We start from the raw sequence: 23,372 nt of genomic DNA on the forward strand, positions 1-23,372 counted from the left end.
CTACCTAAAAAATTGTCATGGGAAAGAAGAGACTACTTATGAAAGTGACAGCACATAGTTACCACTCAATAGGCTTAGCTATAATATTATTTTATATACATTATTTGTTAAGCTCTGTTAACCAGTGAAGTGGGTATTGTCCCTGTTTTATTAATTAGAAATAGATTCTAAGAAAGTTTAAATTATTTGTGCAAGTTTACCTAGTCAGTAAGAGGGAGTACTGGATTTAAATTCAAGTCTATAAATCTTCTTTGCACTCTAACCCAATGCAAACAATTACAACATTTTGGGGTATGTTAGATTTAAACTGTATTTTCTGTTTAGGACTCAAAGTTAAGAGAACAGAAGGAACTTATTACCTTTTTAAAAATTGGCTTATTTATGGATTGTCCATACCAAAGAATCTCACCATACTGCCTCTATCCCACATTTCCCTTGAAATTGTTGAAGGAAATGTTCAACAATTATTGATCAAATATCTAGTAAGAAATTATTAAGCACCTCCAGGAAGTACAACAGTTACAAAAATGGTCAAATCAATTGTTTGACTTAATTACACATTTAACCAAAGGAATGAAAAGTAGAATACATTAAAATTTAGATAGCAGTGATAATTGTGCAAAAGTAAAAATACATAGGCATGTCAAAAATGTAAATGCTTGGACATAATTGTGAAGAAAGAGAAAAATTGAAAGTATATACCAAATGCTGTAAATTAATTTCTGAAGAAACGAGCAATGCAGAAGTGGGGAAAATGTACAATGTGATTTGCTCCACATATTCAGAATACAAACAATGCAAATGTGGTCCATGAGGGCAGGGATCTTTGGCTGTTTTGTTCACTGCTTTATTGCAAGTGCCCATACAGTGCCTTCAAGGTAGTGGGAGTTAAATAAACCTTTGTAGAATTTGTGGATTAACGAATACAGTCATATCTTTTTTTAATTTCCCAAATTAATTACTCCCTGGCCTAGAATCAGAAAGTCCAGCAACTCACTCCTGAGAACATGTTTTCCCAAATCTCCCAAACTCAGGAGGGCAGGCTTGATTCCAAAGGTGAGATGGAAAATGAATAGAAGTGGGATTGATCTTGTCCACCTCTCCAGTCTTTCTCTTCTGTCATGCATTTTGTGCCCCACTTAACGACTCACACAAGTCCTCTGCCACCGGCAAACCGTTGCTAATCCAACTCCCTGTCCACACAGGGGCTCCAAAATCACACTCTCCTTCTGATTCCCTGAAATGGTTTGATTCTCAGCAATTATTCCTTAGGCACAGCCACTTGCCACTTCTCAGTTGCCATGGTGGCCAGGATGGGAACTACTACAAATATCAGCAACAGGAGGTGCGAAAACAAGGCTTATCCCACAGATCCTGACTTTTATATTAAACCCAATTCACTTGCTCAGACTCCTTTTGAATTCATTATTATTTTAATACACCGGGCATATTCACCTCCCTTTTCATTTAGTCATAAATGCAAACAATTTGGTCCACACTAAATGATTTCCCTTTTAGAAAAGATGGGCAGTAGTAGCTGGGTCTTGATCTCTTCTCTCTCTGGAAAGCCTTGTACAAATAACTGACTTTCTACCTTGTGAAAGTAAATGATACAAAGGTACCCAAAACGTGATTAGGCTTTTGTTCAGCAAGCAAAGAAAGCAAAGAGCTTGTCGCCCTCTTCTCTTAGTTAATGTTGCCTCCTGAACCCACATAAATAAAGATGATCACTCAAGAGATTCTTTGTAGAACATATAATTTCAGGTGTAATCTGATGACTCTTGAGCATAAGCAGAAATAACAAGGGTTGAGATGGTAGGGTAAGGGTCAAACTTCAACAACCAGCTCTCAAAAAATAGTGTGGGCACGGTAGCTCACACCTATAATCCCAGCACTTTGGAAGGCCAAGGTGGGCAGAGGCTTGAGGCCAGGAGTTCAAGACCAGCCTGGGCTGCGTGGCAAAATCCTGTCTCTACAAAAAAAATACAAAAATTAGCCGGGTGTGGTAGCATGTGCCTGTGGTCCCAGCTACTCAGGAGGCTGAGGTGAGAGGATGGCTTGAGCCTAGAAGGTCGACAGTACAGTGAGTGTGACTGCGCCACTGAACTCTAGCTTAGGAGACAAAGCTAGACTCTGTCTCAAAAATAAAATAAAATAAAATAACACAAATATTCTTAATTTGTAGCATTTATAGATTTCCATGGTGCAAATATTCCCATCATGGCCTGCCAATATGACACCATGGTAACATAGTTGGAAAGAAATGCAATCAGTTCTCCTCTCTGATGCAAGCCAACTTCAGCACACCTCTGTTTGAAGGAATGAGCATTGTAGAGGGAAGGAATGCAGGCAGCTTCTCTTAAAAAAAATTACCAATGATACTTAAAATTATAATTTTATAAGGGACATTATAAAAGCATCCCAGTAATCCAAATGCAACAAAAGTTTATATCTTCCTAAAGTAGAACAGATTTCTTTATAAAGAGAAACAGGCTAGTGATTCATACTACCTTTACAAAATTTTTTCAAAGTTGCAAAATACCTTGCAAAATGAACAGTATACCTTTATGTGTAATGTTAAAATTGTTTTTCATTGTCTTTCAAATAAGCTGAGCAAAACAGTTTGAAGAAAAAAATTGTTTAACTATATTTTCTTATTTGTAGTTGATATTTAATCTGTATTTTAAATAATTACACATACATTGTATTATATGTAACAGTAAAATGGAATATTTACATCATAATTTGGGGAATATCTACTTGATGCCTTGGAATGGAACTCTTAAAATATTTAAATCAATTCATTTCTTTTGCATCTATGACTGTCATACAAGTTTCTAGAGTACATTATACATGAAAGTACTAGACTGCCTACCTAGGAACACACAGGCAGGCTTGCAGTGACAGCAGGCTTATCATTGTGGAGATCTATAAGCACACAGCTAAGTGTAGCACATACATGAAGTGTAGGAGAATGGTAGTTTCTAAGATAGATGGATAAGAGAAATAGAAAGGAAAATAAGAAATTAATATTTTTTGAGTTTAAAAAACTTTAAGCACAAGTTGTTAGAATCTCATCTGATTTTCTTATTATTATTATTATTATTATTATACTTTAAGTTTTAGGGTACATGTGCACAATGTGCCAGTTAGTTACATAGGTATACATGTGCCATGCTGGTGTGCTGTACCCATTAACTTGTCATTTAGCATTAGGTATATCTCCTAATGCTATCCCTACCCCCTACCCCCACCCCACAACAGTCCCCAGAGTGTGATGGTCCCCTTCCTGTGTCCATGTGTTCTCATTGTTCAGTTCCCATCTATGAGTGAGAACATGCGGTGTTTGGTTTTTTGTCCTTGCGATACTTTACTGAGAATGATGATTTCCAATTTCATCCATGTCCCTACAAAGGACATGAACTCATCATCTTTTTATGGCTGCATAGTATTCCATGGTGTATATGTGCCACATTTTCTTAATCCAGTCTATCATTGTTGGACATTTGGGTTGGTTCCAGGTCTTTGCTATTGTGAATAGTGCCGCAATAAACATACGTGTGCATGTGTCTTTATAGCAGCATGATTTATAGTCCTTTGGGTATATATCCAGTAATGGGATGGCTGGGTCAAATGGTATTTCTAGTTCTAGATCCCTGAGGATTCGCCACACTGACTTCCACAATGGTTGAACTAGTTTCCAGTCCCAGCAACAGTGTAAAAGTGTTCCTATTTCTCCACATCCTCTCCAGCACCTGTTGTTTCCTGACTTTTTAATGATTGCCATTCTAACGTGTGAGATGGTATCTCATTGTGGTTTTGATTTGCATTTCTCTGATGGCCAGTGATGATGAGCATTTTTTCATGTGTCTTTTGGCTGCATAAATGTCTTCTTTTGAGAAGTGTCTTTTCATGTCCTTTGCCCACTTTTTGATGGGGTTGTTTGGTTTTTTCCTGTAAATTTGTTTGAGAATCTCATTTGATTTTCATTATAGCTCGTTGAGTTGGGTATAATTGATCCTGTTTTATAGATTAGATAACTCAATTTTGTAAAAAAGTATCTACAATCACATAGCAGGGAATGATGAAGTCACGATTGAAACTTGGACCTGTGTGATTCCAAAGCCAGTGTTCTCTCCAATTCACAGTGCTGTCTCAGGTAAGTAGGCAATATCCTTGCAGAGAGAGAATGGAGTAATCGAAGGTTAACAAAATGGGAATCCAGGAACCGATAAGATCCTATATGGGACTTTATTTGGTAATAAGGCAGAAGCTCAAAGAGTTTTACCTGGATCAAAAGTCAAAACCAGCCCAGAAATATGGGTTCATATTACTGAGGCACTTGACTTCTAAATGTGATAGAATTTCCCCAAATCCCTCTCTTCCTAAGAACAGAATTGTCCCTAAAACTTTGGTAGAACTGTAGGTAGAGTTTTAGATAAAGGTCAAGTGGTCCAGGGGGTCTAGCCAGGCAAACTGCCAAATCAGGGCATAAGCAGGTCCTATGTTACCTTACAGTTTCTTTCAATTCTTTGATTCCAGGTTTTTTAATTCTTCCTGATTCCGCCATGCATTAGGAGAGTGGACTATACTATATCCAGCACTCTATCAAGTGGTGCCCAGCAAAAGTACAGAGAATTTTTTTAAAAATTGTAAAATAAAATATAGTCTTTGCTCCACAGAATGCATAAAACAATTCTGGGGAAAAGACTCACACATATTAAGCAAATGTGAAAAATATTTGTCCATATCCTTATCATAATTAACAAAAATTAAAAGAAAGTAAACAATAAAACACTATATCTAACTCAAGTGGAAATAATAGGGTACTAAAGAAACAGACTCTTAGTTTTTGGGCAGCCAGATCAATACCCAGCCAGATCGCTCTGGATTCGGACACAGGTAAAGGATTTAAATAAGTGATTGGGGAAATCATATTAATATTCCAAATCATGGAAAACAAATCTAATAAAAATTATGTAGCTTGCTTAAAGCTGATTTCAAATATCCATACCACAATTTTGGCTTTGATGCCCAATGTCATTTTAAAATAGAAAAGAAATGTAAATGTTTAAGATAGGCTTCAAAATTTCTTCTTGTTTTTTACTATTGACTATTTTAGGTGCACACACCATTAACTTCTTTTGTTTGCAACTTTTAGCATTTAATATTGCTCAAATAGGTTGTTCTATCTTATAATAATAATAATAATAATAATGGCATTTAATTAGTTTTCAAAGCCGTTTCATGTATATAACCTGCATGATTTTCACTAAGACCCTGAATTTGGTAAAGATAGTTAATCCCTCAGTCTTATTTCTCTCCTTTGCTCAGATGGGGGTACAACAATAAGCAGATATTACTGTGAAAATTAACTATCTGTTATAAAGTTATCACCTCTCACACTTATTAACCAATGGTAAACTGGCTCTAAATCTGAATTCTCGTGACTCCACTGTTGGAGCCGAGGTGTCAATTGACTCAGTCTTCTGATTTCTTTACGGACCTCCTTTCTCCACACCTCACTTGCTTGGTAGTCATGCTTGGAGAAATCACTGCTCTTCAAATAGCTGCTCAATATTAAGGAGGATCCCCAAATGCAAATGTGAACAGAGAGCCCGTTTTTTTTTTTTTTATTATACTTTAAGTTTTAGGGTACATGTGCACATTGTGCAGGTTAGTTACATATGTATACATGTGCCATGCTGGTGCGCTGCACCCACTAATTGAAACAATTTAATATCCCATGTTACTTTGAAAATTATAAACAATTTTTAAGCATTTTTAAAAAAATGGGCATAGGAGAGCCCGTTTTTTAAAAAATGCTTAAAAATTGTTTATAATTTTCAAAGTAACATGGGATATTAAATTGTTTCAATTTGTACTTATTTGAATTCTAAGATAGTTGATTATGTTTCGAGAGTTCACTAACCATTTGTACTTCCTATTCGGGGAATTATGAGAGTTACATTTTTAAAGATTGTTAATTAAGACAAGGAATTTAATAATAGTGCTGAATATAAATGATTAATGGAGTGTCAGAGGGAAAGGTTTTTGAAGGATGCTTGGGATTTGAACAGGCAGAGAAAAAGATAGTGAAATACAGTTTTGTTTTTTCTTTTCTATTCTGTTTTCATATCTACCTTGGAAACTCTCCTTATTTCCACTTCTCTTTTCTTCCACAGGTAACTACTTAGTCTCCTATTTGCAGTTTAATATTTTTTGTACTTTATTAAGATGCATTGTTATTGCAATCTTCTTAATTGCTTCCTAATTGGCTCTTTCTTCCCCTTGGTGTATTTTTCATGCATTATTAAATTCCAACTGGCTTTCTGAAACTCAATTTGAATTCTTTCCAGACAGCCCTTCCAAAGTTAAAGTGTGTGTCTCCTGGTCCCTTGGTCACACAGGAAAAAGCACTGGGGAATTGAAAGGGTCACTCTTTTGAACCTACGTGCTTCCTTATATAAGTACAAGGCTATCAACAACATCAACCATTCTGATTATTGTCATTCACAAGCACCTTCACATAAAGCAATTCATTTGATAGCAGTTTCTTAAATAAAGCAAGTATTATTATTCTCATTCAACATGGGAGGCTTCTAAGGATTAGAATATCTTTCTTTCCTAAATTCAAAAAGCTGATCCGGGACTTATACCTAAATCTTATTAAGTCCTCTGCTCATTCCAGCATCACTGGTTGTTTGTATATTAAAACAAATGGCAAGTTTACCAATTAACCTCATTAACTGTTTCACATATTGCTCAATAAACTATTTTTCTCTTCCATTCTTGAAGTCCATTAATAGGAAAATCATGTAATAAAATGATTAAATCATCTGGAGTCAGAAGATCTGATTTCAAGTCCCAGGCTGCAACTGAGGAATTGCTTCGCCTGTCTGATCTTCAGTTTCTTAATCTGTAAAAATTAATTATCATTATTCTACCTACTTTAAAGAGTTGCTGTGAGTCTCCAATATATGTAACTTATTTTTATAAGGATAGAATTGCTAAGAGGTAAGAGATCATTGGGCTATATGAATTTTAAGGTTCATTTTCAATCCAATATTTTGTTAATCTCTGAATATCTTAAAATGGCATGTGAGTAGAAGCTTGACAGTATTAATGCTTGGAAGAGTTTCTGGACAAAAACAGAATTAAAAAAAATAATAATCTCAAGTCATCCAACCAATCAACAAGTTCCATTCTGGAACTCTAGATTCCTTTTATTTCTTTCTCTTGTCTGATTGCTCTGGCTAAGAGTTCCAATACTAGGTTGAATAGGAAAGGTGAGAGTGGGCATCCTTCTTTTGTTCCAGTTCTCAGGGGACTAGGTCCAATTAAAATACCAATGTCATCCTTTACAGAATTAGAAGAAAAATTCTAAAATGTATATGGAACCAAAAAAGAGTCCAAATAGCCCAAATAAACAAAAAGAACAAAGCTGAAGGCATCACATTTTCCGACTTCAAACTATGCTATAAAGTGCACATGTACCCTAAAACTTAAAGTATAATAATAATAAAATAAAATAAAATAAAAAGTCACAGGAAACAAAATAGCTTGGTACTTGTCCAAAAATAGACACACATACCAATGGAACAGAATAGAAAACTCAGAAACAAAGCCTCACACCTACAACCATCTGATATTTGACAAGACCAACAGAAGCAATGCACAAAGGACTCTCTACTCAGTTAAGAGTGTGGGGACAACTATCTAGTCATAGGCAAAAGATTGAAGCTGGACCCCTACCTTTCACCACACACAAAAGTTAACTCAAAATGGATTAAAGATTCTAATGTAAGACCTCAAACTATAAAAATCTTGGAAGACAATCTGAGAAATCTTCTTGACATCGACCTTGGCAAATAATTTTTGGCTAAGTTCCACAAAGCAATTGGAACAGAAACAAAACAAAAATAGACAAGTGGGACCTAATTAAACTAAAGATCTTCTACATAGCAAAAGAAACTATCAACAGAGTAAACATACAACCTACAGAATGGAAGAAGATATTCCCAAACTATGCACCTGACAAAGGCAGAGGAAAACTTCCCCAATCTAGCAAGGCAGGCCAACATTCAAATTCAGGAAATACAGAGAATGCCACAAAGATACTCCTCGAGAGGAGCAACTCCAAGACACATAATTGTCAGATTCACCAAAGTTGAAATGAAGGAAAAAATGTTAAGGGCAGCCAGAGAGAAAAGTCGGGTTACCCACAAAGGGAAGCCCATCACACTAACAGCTGATCTCTCAGCAGAAACTCTACAAGCCAGAAGAGAGTGGGGGCCAATATTCAACATTCTTAAAGAAAAGAATTTTCAACCCAGAATTTCATATCCAGCCAAACTAAGCTTCATAAATGAAGGAGAAATAAAATCCTTTACAGACAAGCAAATGCTGAGAGATTTTGTCACCACCAGGCCTGCCCTAAAAGAGCTCCTGAAGGAAGCACTAAACATGGAAAGGAACAACCAGCACCAGCCACTGCAAAAACATGCCAAATTGTAAAGACCATCGAGGCTAGGAAGAAACTGCATCAACTAACGAGCAAAAGAACCAGCTAACATCATAATGACAGGATCAAATTCATCCATAACAATATTAACCTTAAATGTAAATGGGCTAAATGCTCCAGTTAAAAGACACAGACTGGCAAATTGGATAAAGAGTCAAGACCCATCAGTGTGCTGTATTCAGGAAACCCATCTCACGTGCAGAGACACACATAGGCTCAAAATAAAGGGATGGAGGAAGATCTACCAAGCAAATGGAAACCAAAAAAAGGCAGGGGTTGCAATCCTAGTCTCTGATAAAACAGACTTTAAACCAACAAAGATCAAAAGAGACAAAGAAGGCCATTACATAATGGTAAAGGGATCAATTCAACAAGAAGAGCTAACTATCCTAAATATATATGCACCCAATACAGGAGCGACCAGATTCATAAAGAAAGTCCTTAGAGACGTACAAAGAGACTTAGACTCCCATCCCACACAATAATAATGGGAGACCTTAACACCCCACTGTCAACATTAGACAGATCAACGAGACAGAAAGTTAACAAGGATATCCAGGAACTGAACTCAGCTCTGCACCAAGTGGACCTAATAGACTTCTACAGAACTCTCCACCCCAGATCAACAGAATATACATTCTTCTCAGCACCACATCACACTTATTCCAAAATTGACCACACAGTTGGAAGTAAAGCACTCCTTAGCAAATGTAAAAGAACAGAAATGATAACAAACTGTCTCTCAGACCACAGTGCAATCAAACTAGAATTCAGGATTAAGAAACTCACTCAAAACCACTCAACTACATGGAAACTGAACAACCTGCTCCTGAATGACTACTGGGTACATAACGAAATGAAGGCAGAAATAAAGATGTTCTTTCAAACCAATGAGAACAAAGATACAACATACCGGAATCTCTGGGACACATTAAAAGCAGTGTGTACAGGGAAATTTATAGCACTAAATGCCCACAAGAGAAAGCAGTAAAGATCTAAAATTGACACCCTAATGTCACAATTAAAAGATTACTAGAGAAGGAAGAGGAAGCACATTCAAAAGCTAGCAGAAGGCAAGAAATAACTAAGATCAGAGCAGAAGTGAAGGAGATAGAGACACAAAAAGCCCTTCAAAAAATCAATGAATCCAGGAGCTGGTTTTTTGAAAAGATTAACAAAATTGATAGTCCACTAGCAAGACTAATAAAGAAGTAAAGAGAGAAGAATCAAATAGACACAATAAAAAAATGACAAAGGGGATATCATCACCGATCCCACAGAAATACAAACTACCATCAGAGAATACTATAAACACCTCTACACAAATAAAATAGAAAATCTAGAAGAAAAGGATAAATTCCTCAACACATACATCCTCCCAAGACTAAACCAGGAAGAAGTTGAATCTCTGAATAGACCAATAACAGGCTCTGAAATTGAGGCAATAATTAATAGCTTACCAACCAAAAAAAGTCCAGGACCAGACGGATTCACAGCCGAATTCTACCAGAGGTACAAGAAGGATCTGGTACCATTCCTTCTGAAACTATTCCAATCAATAGAAAAAGAGAGAATCCTTCCTAACTCCTTTTATGAGGCCAGCATCATCCTGATACTGAAGCCTGGCAGAGACACAACCACAAAAGAGAATTTTAGACCAATATCCCTGATGAACATCAATGCAAAAATCCTCAATAAAATACTGGCAAACCAAATCCAGCAACACATCATAAAGCTTATCCACCATGATCAAGTGGGCTTCATCCCTGGGATGCAAGGCTGGTTCAACGTACGCAAATCAATAAAAGTAATCCAGCATATAAACAGAATCAACGACAAAAACCACATGATTATCTCAATAGATGCAGAAAAGGCCTTTGACAAAATTCAACAACACTTCATGCTAAAAAACTCTCAATGAATTAGGTATTGATGGGACGTATCTCAAAATAATAAGAGCTATTTATGACAAACCCACAACCAATATCACACTGAATGGGCAAAACTGGAAGCATTCCCTTTGAAAACTGGCAAAACACAGGGATGTCCTCTCTCACCACTCCTATTCAACATAGTGTTGTAAGTTCTGGCCAGGGCAATCAGGCAGGATAAGGAAATAAAGGGTATTCGATTAGGAAAAGAGGAAGTCAAATTGTCCCTGTTTGCAGATGACATGATTGTATATCTAGAAAACCCCATCATCTCAGCCCAAAATCTCCTTAAGCTGATAGGCAACTTCAGCAAAGTCTCGCATATACACCATGGAATACTATGCAGTCATAAAAAATGAGTTCATGTCCTTTGTAGGGACATGGATGAAGCTGGAAACCAGTTCTCAGCAAACTATCACAAGGACTAAAAACCAAACACCACATGTTCTCACTCATAGGTGGGAATTGAACAATGAGAATACTTAGACACAGGAAGGGGAACATCACACCCCAGGGCCTGGTGTGAGGTGGGGGGAGGGGGGAGGGATAGCATTAGGAGATATACCTAATGTAAATGACGAGTTAATGGGTGCAGCACACGAACATGGTACATGTATACATATGTAACAAACCTGCACGTTGTGCACATGTACCGGAAAACTTAAAGTATAATTTAAAAAAATCATATAGATACACCTAATACACTTATTCAGAAAACATTATATTTTATTGAGCCTCTTCCTCTTGAGATGCAGAACCACAGTAATGCAAAATAAAAAATTTGGAGAGCCTTACCAGTAAAATGTAAACAACAAAAAAACCCATTATTTTTCAATAAGAAAATATGTAATTGATATTATTTCCAGAATATTTGTTTATACACATAGAAAATCCGAAAAAAATTTAAAAAAAAGAAAATAAGTCAAGCTATCTCTCTTCACTGACAATATGATTCTTTACCTAGGAAATCCTAAAGACTCTGTCAAAAGGCTCCTAGAACCGATAAATGACTTTAGCAAAGTTTCATGATACAAAATAAATGTACAAAAATCAGTAGCACTTATATAAACCAACAACGTCCAAGCTGAGAGTGAAATCAAGAACACAATCCCACTTACAACAGCCACAAAGAAAAAAATATCTAGGAATACAGCTAACCAAGGAGGTAAAAAAATCTCTACAAGGAGAACTACAAAACAACACTGAAAGAAATCAGAGGCAACACAAAAAGATTTTTTAAAAGTCCATGCTCATTAGTTGGAAGAACCGATATTATAAAAATGGCCATACTGCCCAAAGCAATTTACAGATTTAAAACACTTTGACTTCTATTCTGTTCTGCGGTGAGAAGGTCTATGCAAACCTACCACCCTGAAATGCTGAGGGTGCTGAGAGGTCTAAGAAAGAGGATGACAAATGCCTTTTTGTAGAGAGAAATGTATAATAAGGAATTATAAACAGAAGCAATGTCTCAGGTGGTTGTGAGATGGTGAATCACCACGACTCTCCTCAAAAAGTATTCTTCATATAGCAAGCTTTTCGAGTAAAACCCGTGCAGCTGATCACATCTTCAGGCTTTCTTGCCAAGACTCATGACCACTGAGGAGGATAGGTGTGCATATTGATGAAAGGTTATCTATGCTTCAGGCATTGTTTAAAGAACTAACTCCAGAACACTTTGGTGTGTGAAGGTCAAACATCAGTAATCATGGCATCTTTGCTTCAAAACGACATCACTCTTGCCATGTAACACGCTGTTTTCCTACATAATCCCTCCCCTGCCTTTCTACCTGTTCATTTCTTCCCAGACCTTATTTCTTTGCTATTGATCCTGGTCTGCATAAAGTTTATTTCTACTGTCTTCATATATGCACCTACATTTTCTTATACTCCTAGACTTTTCCACTGTGGATCCCTACTAAAATCTATCCTTGTACTGCCATTTTTTTTTAAAGGAAATGTGTCATTTGTCCTGTAAAATGTCCCACATTTTTTATTTAACTGATCATTTTCCATGGTATTTAGCTTTTTTCTTTTACCTCTCACATTTCTAGAACATTAGTAGTTAGATCTATGTGCTTGACTGCACTCAGGGCTTTGTTTGTTTGTTCATTTTTGTCTTGTTTTGTTTTTGCAAGAATACCTTATACCTCAATGATGAAACTGTATACCTATACACCTTCTATTATATCTTATTAGGAAACACATCATGGTTGATTGCCCTACTTCTAGTTTATAAGTGTTTAGATTGATTATTAGGCTCAAGTGTTTTCAGTGTAACCCATCCATTTTCTTCACCTATTAGTTTTAATACCCATTGATAATCTTTGCATAAACTATTTTTCCCCATTAGGGATCTCAAATAGTAATTTTCTAAATCCATCATTCCTTCTGTGTTTATTAACTACAATTCTTCTACAAATAAGAACATTGCTTTCTCACCATTTCATTGCCCTGAAATAAAATTCACAAATGCCTGATTCATTATTTTATTGATTTTCAGACTAATAAGTTGGTGCCAAAATAACCTCCAAATATAACAAAATATTTTGTGGGTTTTTTTGTGAGTTTTGTTACTCATAGATTTATCTAGGTTGTTATGTTTCAAACCATTGTCATTATTCTCTTTCATGTTCAAATTATTGCATTTTAGCTAGCAGGAGCCCTTTATATGAATCCTAGATCATTTTCAAAAATCCTTGAGACTTTCTGAGAGCTTCTCTGCTTTCTGAAACAATAAGATATTCCAGGCTCATTACATACATTTCCTGTCCCAGACTGAAGTCCTAGCTCCTAGTTTCCTTGCATGGAAAATAATATTCAGAGATCACAAACATACACAAGACGTAACTATTGCTACTGAATTTTCCACTGCTTGTAAGTCCATTTTAGCAGACAAAGTTACAAAATAAGCATTTTTAAGAGAAAACTAAACAACAAATTTGTGCTGATATTTCCAATTCATATATAAAATCATAGTAAATGTTTAATTATCTGATTTTCTATGTTTGTATTTTTTCTCTTATGCTGAAAACCTTGGTTGCTAAGACAGGAACAAAATTACTTACCACTTATTGTGTTATTGCCAATAATAAAACTGCAAAAAAGCCAGTTTGATGTCTTAGTGATTTTTTTTAATCCTTAGCATGTATCAACATATTTAAAGTTATTTAACTTTTTTTGTGTATGGTTGTGCAACCAACCTGATATTTAAGTTCAGTTTTGCAGCTTTGGGGATTGCTTCAATGCTTCTTCTAACTTAATTTTGTTTTAATTATGTAAAATATTTGCATGGTTTTAATCTCTACATCCATTTGATTTCTATATCCATAGTTTTGATCTCCACAATCACCACTATCCTCATCTCCTTTTCATTCAATGAGATATTCTTTCTTCAAAAGCAAAATCTGTTCACTGCTGCCTTCCTCTAGAATAATGCTTTATTGGCTTCTATCTCTATATAGTCCCCTTTCTACTGGGTTCATTCTCTCTGGTTACAAAGGTGATCAAGTCAATTCCAGTAAAAATGAATACTGTACTCACTCCACCCTGAAACACTCTTGGCACATGACAAACTTTATTACACGGTGTATCCAATGACTTCTGATGGGCCATTTATTTTATAGAGAGCCTGGAGGTGCCCTGTATGGTGATAGAAACTTTATAAAATTGCCAGGAATGAATTGAGTGCATCAAACAAAGCTCCGCACCCTTTCCTATAATCATAAGCACCGACCTACTCCTGCCAACATAGGACACCTGCTTCAGGTACTTAAAATAACCGACCACACAGACTATGGCATCCCCCACTTTCCTAGCCTAGGTCCGTATATGATTTTTGAACAGGCTCCAGAAAGCAAAGGCTGCCATTCAAAACTGCCTTTTCTAGGAGAACCTCAGGGTCATTTATCTCCTGGTTACGTGAACCAGTATTATGTATCAGTCCCTTAATTGCTGCTTCTGCCTAATCTCAGGTATCCAGCCCTCCATACGGCCTTAGTCCAGGGATACACAGATCATGCCTCAGATTGCAGATTAGGGAATGAACCTAACAACATATACCTTCCAAGCACAGTTTAAAAACAAACAAAAAACCATTTTAGCTGTTCAAATGAATCAAGGATTGCAAAAAGAAAACAAAGTTGTTTCGCATCTCATCAGAAAGAGTTTCAGCCTCTATTAGATAAGAACGTGCTAAATAAACATCTCTAGGGCTTCTTTATAAGAACCTTTACCTGGACCACTAAAGTATTCTTTCTATTCCATCAATTCAAAAGTCATGCTTGTGCTGAAAGGTAAAAACAAGACTCAAAGGACTCACAGTCAGTGTCCCACTCTTTGTCTTTGCTCATGCAACGACCCCTTCCACTGCTCTTTCTGTGTCCAGGCATCGGAAGATCCTATCAAAATGTGAACAAGTTCCCTCAGAGGGGGAGTATGGTAATTTGTTATCACTATCAATGATTAATGTTTTATCTTTAATGAGCTAGTAAACAGCAAGGCCTAGCTGACTGAAGTATATATAATGGGAAAATTTTGATCCAGGAGGAGAGAGATTGTTGTAAATGAATAGAGATGTAGTCAGAATAATAATCATATATTATGCATAATATTACATTTATCAAACTATTTGTATGTGCCAGACTTTTGTATAAGCACTTTACCCACATCAATTTATTTCATCGCAAAAACTCTATGAAGTGCATTTTATTGTAATACACACTGAAATATGAAGAAATAAGGTCACATAGAAAGTGAGTGGTAGGGCTGGAAAGGTGCAGAAAATGGGGCCTTTTGAGCACCCAATTATAGCATAATGAATGAATGATGCATCAGAAGTCTAATATGATTTTTAAAAATAACCTCTCAGAGGAAAATTTAACTTTTTATTACCAACCTAAAAAATTACCATCAAAGCCTAGACTCCCTCAGCTAAAAAAATTTTGGCATTTTTTCTTATCCAAATACCTCATTTAAACTGAGGCCCAGAGAGGGGGGAATAATATACCACTGTCTCCGTGTCAATGACAGAACCAGGAACAGAATGCTATTATACTGAATTTTCAGGCCACTTCTACATTCTTATACCCACTGTCCCCACTCTGAACGTGCATTTTCCTGTCATCTGTCTGAATTTCTTTTAATTAAGATCTATAATTTCAGTGGACAGTGTAGTAGAGTGGGAAGAATATACTATTTGTAGCTAAGCACACTCACATTTACGTGCCGGCGATGAACCTAAAACCAGGCACTCAACCATTCTGGATGTTCCTTTTTTCCATCAGGATATAACTAGTTCCATAGGATGATCATGAGGTTTTACCCAAAGTATGCAAATGTTATATGCTTAGCATCTGGTTGGTACTGAATTCATGCTTTATTCCTCCTCCCTTCAAAACTCAAGTTCTTCAGCCGTATGAGAAATTTACCAGCATATCCTCCTGACAATTCCTAAGGAGAGAGGACAGAGTCTTTATGCATGCAACTTATTCTCTCCTGATCCCTGCTTAATATCTTTTGCATCTGGGAAGGCGTATGTTCCTGTCATTACCTGTCTCTTATTATCCAAGATCACTTTGAATCAGCTTGGTGTTTATCTACCAGGGGAACTTCTTAGCACATGACACATTAATTGATGTCAGACCTGGCATCCTGGTTTTGATTTATAAATCATTTCCTTGTTTTCTTTTGAAGAGTTCAAGAGGAGAAATAAAAAGTATTCATTTATCTGATTCTACGGGTCATAAAACACCCCTGTCCCAACTCTGAGCCAAGCACTCGTGACAGGGACCACCCAACAGCCTCACATCTGAACCACTTGGTCAGACTTGTACTAATCACTTCATCCAGTTCTCTAAGATTCAAGTCTGTTTGCTCGCCTTACATTCAGCACTGTTTCCCCAACTACATACAGCCTTATTTTTCTCGTGGCCACAATTCACATTCTACCTTGGATGGGAGCCTTGACTCACTACTATAGTGCCCTTGCCTGGGACGTTCATGCTTCACAACAGGTATTGATAAAGAAATGTAAAATTTATGAAAAATTCAAAGTTCAGAAACTGAATTTCTTAGAGGTTTTTGATTATAACACCAACTTTCATGCCTCCATTAATTTTTTTATGGTGCTCTCTCTTTAGAATGCTCACTCATACTCTTTCCTTACTTAACCAAACCTACTTATCTTTTAAGACTCAGAAAAGGCATAATATCTAAGAAAGAAACCTGTCCAAACTTTCCCTACCCCTAGAGGTTATATTAGGTGTCCCATCTTTGCCCTTTATTAACTTCTTGGGCATATTTCTATTATAGGATATAACATTATTTATGGTAGTAATAGTTTCATCCTGCTAACTTAATAGTCACTACATCTCGTCTATCATTGATGGGCATTTGGGTTGGTTCCAAGTCTTTGCTCTTGTGAATAGTGCTGAAATAAACTTACGTGTGCATGTGTCTTTATAGTAGAATGACTTATAATCCTTTGGATATATACCCAGTAATGGGATTGCCGAGTCAAATGGTATTTCTAGATCTAGATCCTTGAGGAATTGCCACACTGTTTTCCACAATGGTTGAACTAATTTACATTCCCACCAACAGTGTAAAAGTATTTCTGTTTCTCTACATCCTCTCCAGCATCTGTTGTTTCCTGACTTTTTAATGATCACCATTCTAACTGGTGTGAGATGGTATCTCATTGTGGTTTTGATTTCCATTTCTCTAATGACCAGTGATGATGATCTTATTTTCATATGTTTGTTGGCCACATAAATGTCTTCTTTTGAGAAGTGTCTGTTCATATTCTTTGCCCACTTTTTGATGGGGTTGTTTGTTTTTTTCTTGTAAATTTGTTTCAGTTATTTGTAGATTCTGGATATTAGCCCTTTGTCAGATGGATAGATTGCAAAATTTTTCTCCCATTCTGTAGGTTGCCTGTTCACTCTGATGATAGTTGCTTTTGCTGTGTGGAAGCTCTTCAGTTTAATTAGATCCCATTTGTCAATTTTGGCTTTTGTTGCCATTGCTTTTGGTGTTTTAGTCATAAAGTCTTTGCCCATGCCTATGTCCTGAATGGTATTGCCTAGGTTTTCTTCTAGAGTTTTTATGGTTTTAGGTCTTAAGTTTAAGTATTTATTCCATCTTGAGTTAATTTTTGTATAAAGTGTAAGGAAGGGGTCCAGTTTCAGTTTTCTGCATATGACTAGCCAGTTTTCTCAACACCATTTATTAAATAGGGAATCCTTTCCCCATTGCTTGTTTTTGTCAGGTTTGTCAAAGATCAGATGGTTGTAGATGTGTGGTGTTATTTCTGAGGCCTCTGTTCTGTTCCATTGGTCTATATATCTATTTTGGTACCAGTACCATGCTGTTTTGGTTACTGTAGCCTTGTAGTATAGTTTGAAGTCAGGTAGCATGATGCCTCCAGCTTTGCTCTTTTTGCTTAGAGAGAGATTTAAAAAAATGTGGCACATATACACCATGGAATACTATGCAGCCATAAAAAAGGATGAGTTCATGTCCTTTGCAGGGACATGGATGAAGCTGGAAACCATCATTCTCAGCAAACTAACAGAGGAACAGAAAAGCAAACACCACATGTTCTCACTCATTAGTGGGAGTTGATCACTGAGAACACATAGACACAGAGAGGGGAACATCACACACCAAGGCCTGGGTTAGGGGATAGGGGAGGGATAGCATTAGGAGAAATACCTAATGTAGATGATGGGTTGATGGGTGCAGCAAACCACCATGGCACGTGTATACCTATGTAACAAACCTGCATGTTCTGCACGTGTATCCCAGAACTTAAAGTATAATTTTAAAAAAAGACTTATTCAGACCTAACAAAAAAGAGTTATGAACACATCCTCTTTTAGCTTTCCTCAGTATTCCAGCTATGGAATATATATATATATATAATATATATATATATATTCCACATATATATATATTCCACATATATATTCCACATATATATATTCCAGACATATATATACACACACACATATATATATTCCACATATATATATTCCACATATATATGTATATGAATATATATGGAATATATATATAATGACCATATATTCCATATATATATAAAAGTCACTACATATGGAATATATGGAATAACTATATATGGAATACATATGGAATATGGAACATATGGAATAACTATATATGGAAAACATACGGAATATATACATATATAAGTCATTACTTTTATATATAAAAGTCACAACATCTCTTGCACTAGACTATGAACTCACTGAGGATAGGGACATGGTCTTTTTTATACCCATACCATTTCTACTACATTGCCTAGCACAAAGCAACTACTCAATGCTTATCAAACTTAACTAAACTCTAATAAAATGTCAATATGAAGAATTAAAAGAGCAAAAAAGACCATTGGAGGAATTAGGGATCCTTGCTATAAAGTGGAAACACAACTTAGAAGAATTGTGTCCTACAATTATATGGAAAGTAGAGCTTATAAGCAATAAATTTGAATATTTATCTGAGGAGACTTCTAAGTAAAATATCGAAGGTGCAGCCTAGAGTTGCACTCTGATTTCCTCTTGCTGCTTATAGTAAAATGTGACAAGAAAGAAATAAATTGAGGGAAGAAGTATTGAACAAAAAAGAACCAGCACCTATTGATTTGGGAAATTCTCAAAAGACTGCAAAAGACACTAAATTCAGGAGATTCGTTGTCAGGGAAACATGCTGTAGGAGACAATCAAGGATGGGGCTGGACCACCTATTGTTAGTGCCTCAGAAGGATCAAAGGTCAGAGATTCAATCACACAGAAGGCTCTGTGAAGAGATTAGGCATGTAACTCATGGATTCTCTCAGCCATCTAATCATAAACCAAAAATAGAGCTGGAATTTTCCAGATTTGCAAAGGAGCTCCTTGTCTAATGGAGTAAATCCCTGAGACATACGTGAGAAACTTGTGAGGTTTCGAGAATGTCATGCTAGCAAAAATATTGCCATCTTGGACTGAAAGGGACAAAGAAAAGATGAAATAAAAGTATTGGACTCCTACAATTCTACAGGCATAAAACAGGCTGATAAGACTACTCATATGCAAACATTTCTTACCCTTCATTAAAAAGAAAGTATTATTCAGAAGTCAGAGCCATGATTCCTAAGGGCAAATCCACAAAGTTCAGAGAGTAGAGCTGTGGGCCCAAAATTTGTAATAATTTGTTATAGCAGCAATGGGAAACTCATACCATATAAATAACTGAAATTGTTTTGTTTTTGTTTTTGTTTTGTTTTTTCAATGCCAGATTCCTTCTTCTAGAAAGTAAGCTTCATAAAAATCAAAGATCTTGTGTGCCTTGTTCACCATTGTATGTCCAGCACCAAGAATACTGTCCAATGTACTGCAGGTACTCAATAAATATTTGTCAAATAATTGAATCAATGTATTAATTAGCATAATATATATTAATAGCACAAGTATGGATATAGTTAACCTAGACTGAGAGAGTCATGCAATTCTCAGATCTAATTTCAAGCATTTCTCCTCATCTCTAAAAAGTATAGCAAAATGTACCACCAGTATAGGAATGCATTTAACATTACCCTTAAATAATTTAAGACAAGTAAGTTATGTGCGGATGTTAGTATGTAACTGTGATGGAAGACAAGTGTACTTGTAATATACCTAAAAATGGCCTAGACACATCACTTTATCATAACACTGAATTTTGGTGACCTTACAGCTAGGATGCTGTCGAAAGTCATGAGCTTCCTGGATATTACTAACCATAATTGGACTACTTCTCCCATTAGATAGAAAACAATATTTTATATAATCTTTGAATTTGCTAAAAAAATCCTGAGGCCATTTGCTATTTAGCTGCTGCAGATTTTATCATAGGAAAGTTTATAAGTTGGTTTGTCCTATTATAAGGAAACCGGAGATAATCTGAAAGTTGGATCATTTGTAAACTTTGCATACTTTTACACGAATGCAGAATGTCCCAAGGCCAATTTAATTTTCCAAATCCAGTAGCTCCATCTGTGGGCCATGCTGAAAGCTACTGCTGCAGTTCTGTGCATTCAAATTTTACCAGCTGATTGCCAAAATCAAGCCCAAGAACCATGCATATATATTTTTCATAAATTTTGCTCGTATAAATGGGCTCAGAGTACACCTGAGACAAGGGTAGAGTCTCAAATGGCATGTTCACCCCTTGATCAAATCATTTGGCTGTGAAAAGTAATCTAGCTAAAATATTCTCCAATTAAGTCATGGCATGCATGGGAGAATTTTTAAAGTATATGTTTAAAAAAGCTGTTTTTTAATAAGGAGCTGATTTTGATTTCTGATTGTGTTTTGGAGCACACAGATTGCTTCAATGGGAGCAAAAAAAAAAAGGACAGAAAAAAATTGTGAGTAGGTATTTAGAAAAGGTGTTTACTAGGGTTCTCATGTATTTTCTTACTAACTCTGGTTGACTCTTGTTTCAACTCTTTAAAAAATGCTTGTTGAGTACCTATCAAGTGCCCTGGACTTAATCTCTGGTTAAAACCCAACAAGGCAAGACACTTTATCATCTATTTCTCAATGACATCTCTATATTCAGCAACAACTCCTCATCAAAATTTCAGTGGAAGGAAAGAAGAATTCATCTCAGATATGTGTCTAGTTTAAAGGCCAGATAATAATGGCTCGTGTTGATTATCTGTGGCTAAGTGACAAATTACCCCCAAATTTAGTAATTTTAAAACAGTGAAAATATATTATCTCATTGTTTCTGTGGTTTAGGGATTCAGGTCTGGCTAAGAAGACTGCCTTTGATGCAGAGTCTCTCTCAAGACCACAATCAAATTTTACATCAGGGACGTGTCAACCCAAGGCCTAAATAAGGGATGACTCACTCCCAAGCTCACTCACATGACAGTTGGCAGGTCTCAGGGCCTCAGTGCTGTTGGCTGGAGACATCAGTTTTCTGCCACAACAGACTTTCCATTGGGTACTCACAACACGGCTGTTGGCTTCCTTAGAATCAACCTGCAAGAGAAGAGAGAACACACAATATGGAAGCCACATCTTGTGTAACCTAATGTCTGAAGTGCCATTCCATTACTTTTATGGATTTTTATTGATTAGAAGTTAGTAAGTAGGTCCAGCCCATACAAAAGGGAAGGGGATTACACCAGGGGATGAAGAGCAGGAGGCAGGAATCTTTGGAGGCCATCTTAGAGGCTGCCTACGATAGCTTCCTACTAAAAAATTTGAGATTCTCATATTGTGATGGTTAATTTTATATTATCAGCTTGGCTAGGTTATGGTAACAAGTTATTTGATGAAACACTAGACTAGGTGTTTCTGTAAAAGTACTTTTTCCATGTTATTAAAATCTGTGATCAGTGGACTTTAAGTAAAGCCAATTACCCTTCATAATGTGGGTGGGCTTCATCAATTAAAGACCTTAAAGAGCAAAAACTGGGGTTTCCAGAAAAAGAATTTTGCCCCCAGACTGCAGCATAAAAATTCTGCCTGAGTTTCCAGCCTTCAAACTCAAAACTACAACATTACTGTTACCTGAATCTCCAGCCTGATGCTTACCCTACAGATTCCAGCCTGCCTCACAGTCATATGAGTCAATTCAATAAATTAATAAACTGTCTTTCTCTTTTGGTGTCAGATAGGCAGGTAGATAGATAGATAGATAGATATGCATACATTCTGTTGATTGTCTTTCTCTGGATGACCCTGTCTAATAAATATATAATATGAAAATAATAGTAATATCTGACCTAATTACCACTCAGGATTAGTGTAAGGCTAAAATATAGTTGCATATTAAACAAACATTGTTTTTAGAGTCACAAGAGACCTGCGTTCAAAACCCAGCACTGTCCCTTACATAGTATTTTTCTGACCTTGAGCAAACTTCTTACCTTCCTGGATTTGTATGAATATTTGAGAAAAAGATATGGTATGAAATCATGAGAGAAAAAAATAGCTTGAATATGGTAGTCACTTGATCAAAGTTTGTTTAAAGAATATATATATATGTTACCAAACATAAACTACGTAATTATTATTTTTCATATACTAATTGTTGCTACTACTACTAGCATAGTTTGCTATCTCCAAATAGTACAGATTTTATGTGGATAAAAGAAATTAGCACCAGTTCTCTTTTCACTGTTTGAAATGTTTTTCCTACCAACTGGAAACACAAAAATAAACACCAAATTGGGCATTTAGAGGTAGAATAAATAAATCACAGTTAAAAGCAGTCAATTAATCAAACTTTTGTTTTTAAATCAACGTGTTCTCACATTTGTTACCACGTTAATTATTGTGGCAAGGTTTTTCAAAGTTGCTTAGAAGATTCAGCCACATTTCAGTCCAGATGTGTGTTAGCCTTAATATGTTTTATATGTAAATATTGACAATGTTTCTTTGGGGGCATTTTAGCTATCTCATGTTTCTATTCAGCTTAACAGAACATTCATTCACTTTTTCTCACTTAGACAGTGAAAGCAAGCATTAGCTTGTAAATCATGTCATTACATGAAAAAAAAACAATAGAATCAACAGACAATTGGGATTGTGCAAAACTCTTTGTTTAATCTGTCTGGCAGGGGTGAACACCCTACTGGTAGAATATATGTATAATCCTGCCTTAATGAGCTCTATTTACTAACTCTGTTATTTATGAATATATATGATTTATTCAAAATTGTTATCAGTATTTCTCAGTGGGTACATTTATGGAAGATCAATGTAATATTGTGTGGTGCACATATCAATATACTGAGGTTCAAACAATGATTCCACTAACCATGCTTGTATCCATGTGGTGTTAAGTTATTTAACCTCTCTCTGAGCCTTAGTTTTCTCATTTTAGAGTGAATGAGTCAGAATAAAATACTTCTG

At 36.0% G+C, this 23,372-nt stretch overlaps 1 long non-coding RNA gene across 3 annotated transcripts in view; it reads right to left on the reverse strand.

The window, feature by feature from the left end:
- Positions 1-23,372, reverse strand: part of LOC107967178 (uncharacterized) — a 616,055-nt gene that overhangs the window by 234,461 nt on the left and 358,222 nt on the right. For all 3 annotated transcript variants that reach the window (XR_008538107.2, XR_008538106.2, XR_001707469.4), the window contains one exon: positions 21,375-21,491. This is a non-coding gene — a long non-coding RNA (uncharacterized LOC107967178). The remainder of the gene's footprint in view (positions 1-21,374; positions 21,492-23,372) is intronic.

This window comes from Pan troglodytes, chromosome 9, assembly GCF_028858775.2.
Source record: "Pan troglodytes isolate AG18354 chromosome 9, NHGRI_mPanTro3-v2.0_pri, whole genome shotgun sequence".
NCBI classification, from domain to species: domain Eukaryota; kingdom Metazoa; phylum Chordata; class Mammalia; order Primates; family Hominidae; genus Pan; species Pan troglodytes.